This window comes from Chrysemys picta, chromosome 5 (genome assembly GCF_011386835.1).
Source record: "Chrysemys picta bellii isolate R12L10 chromosome 5, ASM1138683v2, whole genome shotgun sequence".
Taxonomy (NCBI): domain Eukaryota; kingdom Metazoa; phylum Chordata; order Testudines; family Emydidae; genus Chrysemys; species Chrysemys picta.
The window spans coordinates 135,037,350-135,047,605 of record NC_088795.1 but is presented as its reverse complement, the minus strand read 5'-3'; positions in this window follow the sequence as shown (position 1 = coordinate 135,047,605).

Below are 10,256 nucleotides of genomic sequence, written 5' to 3'. Positions count from 1 at the left end.
AGGAACCAGAGCTTGAGTGTGCAATGTAATGAGTTTGGTGCTGCTAACAGCTTCTGCCCTTGGGGTAATCACCCTGCCTCTGTTTATAAAGATAACAAAAGGCTTGTCCTTAAATTAAATTAAGGAGCGTTAGATGATCCTGAAAGCATTGCCAGGAACTCCAGTTAAGAGATCGGAAACAAAGGGTAGGAATAAATGGTCCATTTTCAGAATGGCGAGAAGTAAATAGGGGTGTCCTCCAGGGGCTTGTACTGGGATCAGTGCCATTCAACATAGTCATAAATATCTGCAAAAGGGGAAAAGAGTGCAGTGGCAAAATTTGCAAACGATACAAAATTACTCAAGATAGTTAAGTCCAAAGCAGAGTGCAAAGAGTTACAGAGGAATCTCACAAAACTGGGTGACTGGGCAACAAAATGGCAGATGAAATTCAATGTTAAATGCAAAGTAATGCACATGGCAAAATATAATCCTATCTATACATACAAAATAATGGGACCTAAATTAGCTGTTACCCATCAAGAAAGAGATCTTGGAGTCATTTGCAGTATTCTGGAAGCACTATGCTTCCAGAGTTCTGCAAATTTATAAGAATCCTTCTCACGGTGCCTGTATCATCCTGCACTGCGGAATGCTCATTCTCCAGCTTCAGAAGAATTAAAAATTATCTCCAGGCATCAATGGGACAGACACAACTGAACGTCCATACCAGGATTGCTGACAGTTTCATCCAGAAAGCTATAGTGAGACATTATGTCTTTAAACTGGGACGTTAGTGAAGACAGCTTGTAGGTGATTGCAATGATTTTAGTATACTGTAATTCATGTAGGGGGTTGGACTAGATGACCTTCTGAGGTCTCTTCCAACCCTAATCGTCTATGATTCTATGTAACGTAATTATCAGGGGCGGCTCTATGTATTTTGCCACCCCAAGCACGGCAGGCAGGCGGCTTTCAGCGGCATGCCTGAGGGAGATCCGCTGGTAACATGGATTCAGTGGCATGCCTGCGGGAGGTCCGCCGGTCCTGCGCCTTCAGCGTACCCGCCGCCGAATTGCCGCCGAAACCGCAGGACCGGCGGACCTCCCGCAGGCATGCCACCGAAGGCAGCCTGACTGCTGCCTTCACGGCGACCGGCAGGGTGCCCCCCGCGGCTTGCCGCCCCAGGCACACGCTTGGTGTGCTGGTGCCTGGAGCCACCGCTGGTAATTATATAGTTCATAACCATTTAATTATTATTAAAATAGCAAAGATACCAATGATAGACACATTCAATAACTAGAACATGAAAGAAGCATAGAAATATGCTGAAAATAGCCTCCTTCCCAAAACTGGCAGAGCGCCCTCTCCCCCTCCAAACAAACACACACGTCTTCAAAAACACCCACCAGCAAAAACAAAAGTCAGCGCCTATGCACACTGCCATGGGGGAGCAGTGCGGGACTTAGCAGTTTTTCTCCATTGTTAATGTCTATGACTCAGTTCTGTACATAGAGACAAAATAGAAAAGCCTGAGGACAAATACAGCAGCTGCCTCCCAGAGATGGATTTGTTTGTGCTGATGGATAAGTCACAGGACAGTGCTTAGGAACAGCTGTGTCATATTGGCCACCCTGCTGCACCTTGGTTTCCCCTGGTGAACCGACTGAGTCCTTACCCGGCTTCATGTTGGAGTCCATAGGGCTTTTGGTCCTAGGTGACTTCGGTGCTCATGCAGATGATAGCTCTTTGGGGTAGACTGGGGATCGCTTGTAAATCATGTCAGCTGAAGGGTGACCCAAGAGGCATTCACACTCAATGCACAGAGGTGGTCACGCGCTGGACTGGGCTTGGAAATTGAGGTGAGGTGAGGAGCAGGCTCGTGCCATGGCCTGACTGGCCCTTCTTCCAGTTTGCAGTCAGGGATCACTTCTACTTCTGCCAGGGCAGAGGCCCCTCTTGCATTAGTCCACTTGTGGAGAATAAGGGACCTCTTCAGCTTCTGATCTCTCTAAGGGAAAGCGTGGTACAGCCAGCTCGCCATTCTGTGGATGGTCTAGTAAGGCATCAATATGGTGGCACCTACACGTCCTCTCCCCACACTCTGTTCCCGTACATCAAAGGGGTATGTAAATGGCCTGCAACGGATGGAAGGCACAGGGTGGAGAAGATAGTGTCTACAGAACTCATTCCATTCTGGAGTTGACTGATTGCTGCATGATGCTTTTAAGAAATCTTCTCTGTGTATATTATAAAGGTGAAGAAAACATCCTCCCTCCCACCCCCCAAGAGCAACTATTGTCTAGTGGCACCGCTCTGGGTGCAAAGCAATGGTGGATGCACTCCAAGCTTTCCTTCCATTTCCTGTGGTATTCCCCATTCTCTCTCTCTAACTGGGTGCGACTGTGAGGTTCTGCTGGGACTAGCTGCTGGGTCCGTGGAACAGCCAACACCTCCACATCACTACCCGACCGCCGTGATAGAGTCGTATGCATTATCACATAGACCCTGGGGAGATAAACTTCACAGGAAGTACTGCCTTGGAAGGCTAGACTGACAACTTCCTGTATGGCCCCTGATTGGTCCAAGCTTCCTATTTAAGCTCAGGAGACATTCCAAGAAGTGTCCATGCAAGAAGGTGGACTCCCCTCCCATCCCACCTAGAGATGGACCTGCCTCTCCGCTCATATTCCTGACCTTGGTTCTGGCTCCTGGCTCCTGGCTTTGACCTTTGGTGCTGTTCCTGGTCTCTGATTGCCATTGCTCTAACTATTAGGCTGATTGCCAATGCTCTGACCATTAGACCTGACTGTCCAAGCCCAGGTCGTGACAGCAACTTTCTGAAACAGAAGAAATATTTACGTGCTACTCCTCTACAAAGCAACAAGGATTTCCTGGAGAGATTTCAATCCATAAAGCTCTGTGCCTAATGGAATGACACAGCACCATTCTTCCATTGGTAACATCTTGCTAGCCCTTTTCTGGTTCTCTAAAACCTCTTGTATGGCTCACTGTTGGAGACAGGACCCCAGACTAGCTGGAAGATTGATCTCTCCTAGATTGGCTATTTCTATACCCTTGCAAAGTGAGACAGGCGAAGAAAGAGTGATAAACACAGGTATGCCCTTAACAGAAGAACTCACTAAGGGATTAATACATTCAGAACAGGAGAGTGGCTGGGGAAAAAAATCTTTGAAACCTATTGTTGAACGACCGAGGAAGTTTATGCTATTTCTGGGCAAAAAGGCTTTTAAAAATAGAAAGCAATTTCCAAAGGCATTTATGGCGAAGAGAACCAGGGGAAACAAATTCAGGTCAAGCACATATTGTGTGTTGGCTTTTCAATGAAAAAAAGAAGTTTATGAAAAAATGCACACACTGGCCCCAATCTTGAGCACTTTATTTTGTTTTTAATCTGTCTCGCCGAGGTTCTTAGATACCACAGTGACGGGCACAATAAGGATGCCAGGCAATGCAAGGACACAAGCAGATCTCTTCTTGGGCTCCGATCCTGCAAGCCGCCCTATTTCACTCATCTGTCTCTTATCACATTGTCTCCTTGGCCCTTCTGCTTGGCCAGTGAGGCCAGCTTTGATTGCCCATTAGTAAGTCTGCGATGGGAGCAGTGAAGCCAGCACTCTGGGCAGAGGCAGCACGCAGAGCTTCCTGGTCACCCCTCCGCCTAGCAGCTGAGCAAGGGAGATGTCGCCACTTCCGGGGAGCCCCCCTGGTAAGCGCTGTCCAGAGCTTGCCTCATCCCATCCTGTGCCCCAACCTCCTGCCCCCTCCCACACCCAAACTCTGCTGCTGGTAGGGCGGGGAAGGCACAAAGCCAGGTAGGGAGCCTGCTGACCTTGCCAACCGCCACCCCCAGCACCAGCGGGGTCCCGGGCCACACGCTGCCGCCCGTCCCCATTCCCAGCAGTGGGGCTGCCCTTCCGCAGCACCTGCGGCGCCCCTGGGCAGCCCCCCACCAAGTTTTAGTCACAGGTATTTTTAGCAAAAGTCATGGACAGGTCATGGGTCATGAATTTTTGTTTAATGCCCGTGACCTAGCTTACCAAACGATCCAGATCACTCTGTGTCAGTGACTTGTTCTCTTCTTTATTCACCACTCCCTCAGGCCAGGTCTACACTACACACTTACTTCAGTATTAGTAGGTCACTCAGGGGTGTGAAAAATCCACACCCCCTGAGTGACATAATTATACCGACCATAACCCCCTGTGTAGACAGCACTATGTTGACGGGAGAGTCTTTCCTCCTGACATAACTACCACCTATTGCGGTGGTGGAGCTATTAAGCTGACGGGAGAGCTCTCTCCTGTCTACTTAGGGCATGGCTACACTTGGAGATGTAGAGCGCTGTGAGTTAAACCTGCCTTCATAGAGCGCAGTAGGGAAAGCGCCGCAGTCTGTCCACACCGACAGCTGCAAGCTCACTGGCGTGGCCACATTTGCGGCATTTGCAGTGGCATTGGGAGCGGTGCATTATGGGCAACTATTCCAGCATGCAAGTGACTGCAACGTGCTTTTCAAATGGGGGGGGGGTGGAGTGTGACAGAGTGTTATGTGTGTATGTGGGGGGAGAGAGAGTGGGTTTTTGGGGTGCTGAGAGTGTGTCAGCACACTGCCTTGTAAGTTCAGACCCCCCCCCCCCCAGCCTCTCTCTCACTCACTCAAAGCAAACAATAAATGTTTGCTTTTTTTCGGAGCTGATAAGCAGCCGGCTTCTCCAAAATGGGGCATTGAAAAGGCATTTCCGCATTCCTGCAGCCGATTTCACAACAATAACAAGAGTGGCCACTTGACTTAAGGGGATTATGGGACGTTTCTGGAGGCTGATCAGAGCGCAGTAATGCAACACCTCGTTCACACTGGCGCCGCAGCGCTCCAGCGGGAGCACAGCAAACGTTATTCCACTCGCCAAGATGGAGTACCAGCAGCACCGTAGCTGTGGAGTCAGAGTGCTCTATGTGCCTTGCCAGTGTGGACAGGGAGTGAGCTGGGGCGCCCAGGGCTGCTTTATTGCGCTGTAACCTGCAAGTGTAGCCAAGGACTTAGAACGTCTTCACCAGACAAGCTACAGCTGCATCTGTGCAAGTTTGTAGTGTAGACCTGCCCTAAGTCTTTGCATCACTTGCAAGCTTTATCAGTGATGATTCTATGTTTTCCACCAGGTTACTGATAAAAATGTTAAATAGTGTAGGACTAAGAACTGATCCCTGCGGGATTCCATTAGAAACACATCTGCTCAATGATGATTCCCCATTTATAATTACTTTTTGAGATCTGTCAGCCAGTTTTTAATCCATTTAATATGTGCTCTGTTAATTTTTTGGGAGACAAGGTGGGTGAGGTCATATCTTTTGTTGGGGAAAGGGACAAGCTTTTGAGATTACACAGCTCTTCTTCAGGCCTGGGAAGGGTACTCAGATTGTCACAATAGATGGTAAAACAGATAAGGAGTTAACACATGTTGCAAGAGACTATTCAAGGTGAAGTGGGCAATTAAGCTCTACAGTGCTAGGACAAAGGCAGGTTAATGGGTTACAGATTGTTGTAATGATTGACCATAAACCCAGTGTCTTTTTTCAGTCCATGATTTTTTGTGACGAGTAGAGTTATGAATATGAGAGCTCCCAGGCTTCTCTTTTGACAGGATTGTGCGGGTTTCCTTTGAGGACTAAGAGGTCAGCTAGTGAGTGATCGTTTTGTGAAAAGTGTTCGCCCATGGGTGATAGGGTGTTTGTGTCTTGTATTCTTTTTCTGTGTGAGTTCATTCAAGAGCATAGTGACTGTGGGTGAAACCAGACATAGTTGTTATTGTGTACACTGGATGAGGTACACCCCCTCTGGCAGCACACCCCAATTGCCACCTACCACCCCACACTGGAACCCATACAGGTATCATTAAACAGGTACAACCCATACTCGAAGGGGATGACATCCTGGAAGAAATCTTTCCTGAATCCCCTCTTCTGACCTTCAAACAACCCCTCAACCTTAAAGCCCTATTCAGAATGAAAATAGCCTTAATTCGGTTTAGCTTAATTCACTTAAACTAAATCAAATTAAGGCCACCTTCATTCTGATTAACAGCATCCACACAGGGATTTAAAGCAGTTTAACTAATCTACTTCAAATTCACACCTTTAGTTAATTCAGATTAATTTTCCTGGATATCCCCATGTAGACAAGACCAGATATTTGTTTTTAAACAGGCTGCTTAGTATCTGGGCCTCAGCAGAATGGTTTTTCTTGGAAATTCATCTAATGAGAATTCTAATGGTGAACATTTAACAGGGGCAGCCTCTACCTCTATTTATCCATCCATCCATCCATCCATCCATCCATCCATCCATCCATCCATCCATCCATCCATCAGCATAGTATCTGAGCATCTTTTCTAACATTTTCTCATATTAATATTATAATGATCATTTCATTCTACCACCAACTTTCACACACACGTTAGGAAATAAATCATAGAGGCCCAAATCATCCCTTCTCATGGCAAAACCCATTGGAGGAGGCTCTGGGAAAGGAAATCTTCGTGAGGATTCTCCTCAGCAGTCAGTGGTATTGGGGCTTATATTGAGGTGTCTACATTCTGCCCAACCAACAGCTTGTCAGGAGCCCAAAGGTCATCACATACATTACGTGAACTGGAGAAGATTATAGATGGAGCAATACATGCTGGGACTTGTAGTCTCCCCAGGCCCCATCCTCATATTAAAGATTACAGGAACCGTGGGTTTAAGGACTCCATGTTTGCTCATTCCTCGTTCTAGCCCAGCCACTGGATAGGGAGCTAATAACTCCGGAGCAGGGCTGAGTCTGTCCACAGGGGTAGTGGTAGCATGGCACATACCAACCTGGGTGTACGTTGCCCTCTGGGGAAAATGAAACTGCTCCCACTCTTGAAAGATGTTTTTCTGGGGTCTTGTGCCAATTGCATGTGTCTCTGTTCATACAGCGCTCTGCCAGTGAGGCTGCAAAATCATCCCGTGAGTTTACTTCAGTGCTTGTCATCTAAAAATACCATATGAATGCTGACAGCGGCGCCTTTCTGCAGCTCTCTGTTGGCCGAGGAGATGGTGTCTGACGTCTCAAAGTGCAGCACAGCTGTAAAAGTTCCTCACCACAGGCCGCATAGTTGACCCGGAGCATTTTTTAAAGACACTTTGTCCTAAACATTGGCCCTCTTCCAACATCGCACACCCTTTGGTAATAGAAGGAAGACTGGTCAGCTTCTCTGCATTTTTGGCAGTGTCCATATCACAAGCCTCGTTACTTCTATTTTCAGACGCCCTCTTGACCTAGGCACCCGTAGGGACTGAATGGCTGTGATGGATCCATAGGGATGTGTTTTTTTTTTTTTTTTCCAGTCTGCAGGCCACTGCATTGGGAATATTTGTTCCTCATTACGTCTTTGGCCACCAGCAATAAGCTCTGTGGTGAGCAAGATGCCAAGGTAAAGTCATTACCTACCCGCAATGGGAAAGACCCTCCTGGCCAAACCCACCATTAACCCTGCTGCTTGATCCTCATTTCATTTTGCGGCCCACGAGGAAAGGGTTAAGCACCCATGGCTCACAGGCAGCTGGTTCAGGGGACAGGTGGCAAGCTGGGAATGGGCGACAGGGGATGGATCACTTGATGATCACTTGTTCTGTTCATTCCCTCTGGGGCACCTGGCATTGGCCACTGTCGGTAGACAGGATACTGGGCTGGATGGACCTTTGGTCTGACCCAGTGTGGCTGTTCCTATGTTCTTAAGCTAGGCCCCCATTATCGCTAGGCCAATGGCTTGAATCCAGGAAAGCTCAGGAGAGTAGAAATCCTTGTCATCTGTCTTGGTGACCTATGTGAACTGAGCTTGTTGGTCTCGGCCTAGTGCTTAGGGCCTTTTCCAGCTCCCCTTGAAGTCAGTGGGAATCTTCAATTGACCTCAAGAGGGGTTGGATTTGGCCTTAAAGCCGGGATTTTTAGCTGGGAATTGGTCCTGCTTTGAGCAGGGGGTTGGACTAGATGACCTCTTGAGGTCCCTTCCAACTCTGATATTCTATGATTGCCTAAGGAAAGGAGGTGCCCGTCTCCCATTGGCTTTTAATGGCAGAGGAGGCCCATTACTCCCCCTCTCCCCCTTAGGCCCTTTTGAATAATCCCAGCCTGAGTGAACAAGCACAGCTGGCACTCACTGGCCTCGTGGCTGGCGATCTCAGCACAGATGACACCAGCCTGGGCCAGGGTCTGAAGGGTAATCTGCTCCAGGATGCAGCTATGTGGCATAGCGGTAGGTGGGGCCGTACAGGGTGGCCTCCATCGTGACGGTACAGGCAGAATCTGTTTTTTAACAGGAGGGTGGGGGGGAGGGAGAGAGGCCCCCCAGGGCTGTCCTCGTGGCACCTTTCCCTGGCAATAACTCACTCTGAAAACTACAGACATAAATACAATGAATCAAAACCGCTTTTTCTAACCCCGCGGCCAATTCCCAGGAGCGAAAATAGCTGCAATGGCCCTTGATGGATAGACTTTAAACCACAAAAACCAGAATCTAAACATAAATGAATAAACGACTGACACTCTGTCAAAATCAAGCGAAAGTGTAGTTGTCTCTGGAGCTTCAGAATGGCAGCAGGTAACTCCCCAAGGCCAGGTAAGTCTGCTCTGTTGAGCAAAGCAGGCGTGCTCTTCTGGGCAATGCGTCCTGTGTTCAGTAGGATGTACTGTCCATCCCCTAGGCCAGGTATAGATTTATAGATTGTTCAGGCCAGAAGGGACCATTACGACCATCTCATCTGACCTTCTGCATAGCACAGGCCAAAGAACCTCACCCAGTGATTCCTACATCAAGTCCTTAACCTCTGTTTGACCTAGAGCATATATAATTAAAAAGATATCCTGTCCTGACTGAGACTTCAAGTGATGGAGAATCCACCCGCTCCACAGGCAATTTGTTTCAGTGGTTAATAACCCTCACTGTTAAAAATTGTGTCTTATTTCTAGTTTGAATTTGTCTCGTTTCACCTTCCGTGGATCTTATGTGGTTTTCTGCTCAAGAGCTATCTATCAGAAATCTCTTCCCAGATACTAAGAAGTAGCCTTTTTAAACAGTAGTCTGTGATGAGACTAACTCAGTAGAAACACATAAACATCCCACATGACTAGCAGTTTGCTAAAGCAGGGGTGGGCAAACTTTTTGGTCGGAGGGCCACATCTGGGTGGGGAAATTGCACACAGGGCCATGAATGTAGGGCTGGGGCAGGAAGTTGGGGTGTGGGAGGGAGTGTGGGGTGTGGGAGGTGGTGGGGCGTGAAGGAAGGGGCTCAGGGAAAGGGGTTGGGGTGCAGGAGGGGTACAGGAGGGGGCTCAGGGCAGGGGGTTGGGGTGCAGGAGGGGTGTGGGGTGCAGCGGGGGCTGAGGGCCGGGGGTTGGGGTGCAGGGTGCGGCAGGGGGCTCAGGGCAGGGGGTTGGGGTGCAGGAGAGGTATGGGGTTCAGAAGGGGGCAGTGCAGGAGGGATGCGGGGTGCAGCAGGGGGCTCAGGGCAGGGGGTTGGGGGTTGGGGTGGAGGAGGAGTATGGGGTGCAGGAGGGGCAGTAGGGGGTTGGGGGTGCCGGGTGAAGGAGGGGTTTGGGGTGCGGGCTCCAGCCTGGTGCCGCTTACCTCGAGCAGCTCCAGGGTGGCAGCGGCACGCAGTGGAGCTAAGGCAGGCTCCCTGCCTGTCCTGGCCCCGCGCTGCTCCTGGAAGTGGCCAGCATGTCCGGCAGTGGCTCCTGGGAGTGGGGTGGGGCAGGCAGCTCCATCGCATACTGCCCTCGCCTGTGGGTACCATCCCTGAAGCTCCCATTGGCCGCCATTCCCCATTCCTGGCCAATGGGAGCTACGGGAGGCGGTCCCTGCAGCCGAGGGTAGTGCACAGAGCCCTCTCCCCCCGCCACCTCCAGGGGCTGCAGGGACATGGTGCTGCCCACTTCTGGGAGCGGAGCGGGGCCAGGGCAGGCAGGGAGCCTGCCTTAGCCCTGTTGTGCCACAGGTCTGGCAATCCCGTGGGCCAGATTGAAAGCCCTGATGGGCCGGATCCGGCCGTGGGCGGTAGTTTGCCCTCCCCTGTGCTAAAAAATGGATTGTGATCTAGAAGTCACTGGAGGGCTGGACTCCTGGGTTCAATTACTGCAGAAACTCTACCATTGATGTTACAAATCAAGAATGAGCTCTTCAATCTGCAGAGAAAGGTATAACATGATCCATTACCTGGAAGCTGAAGCTAGAC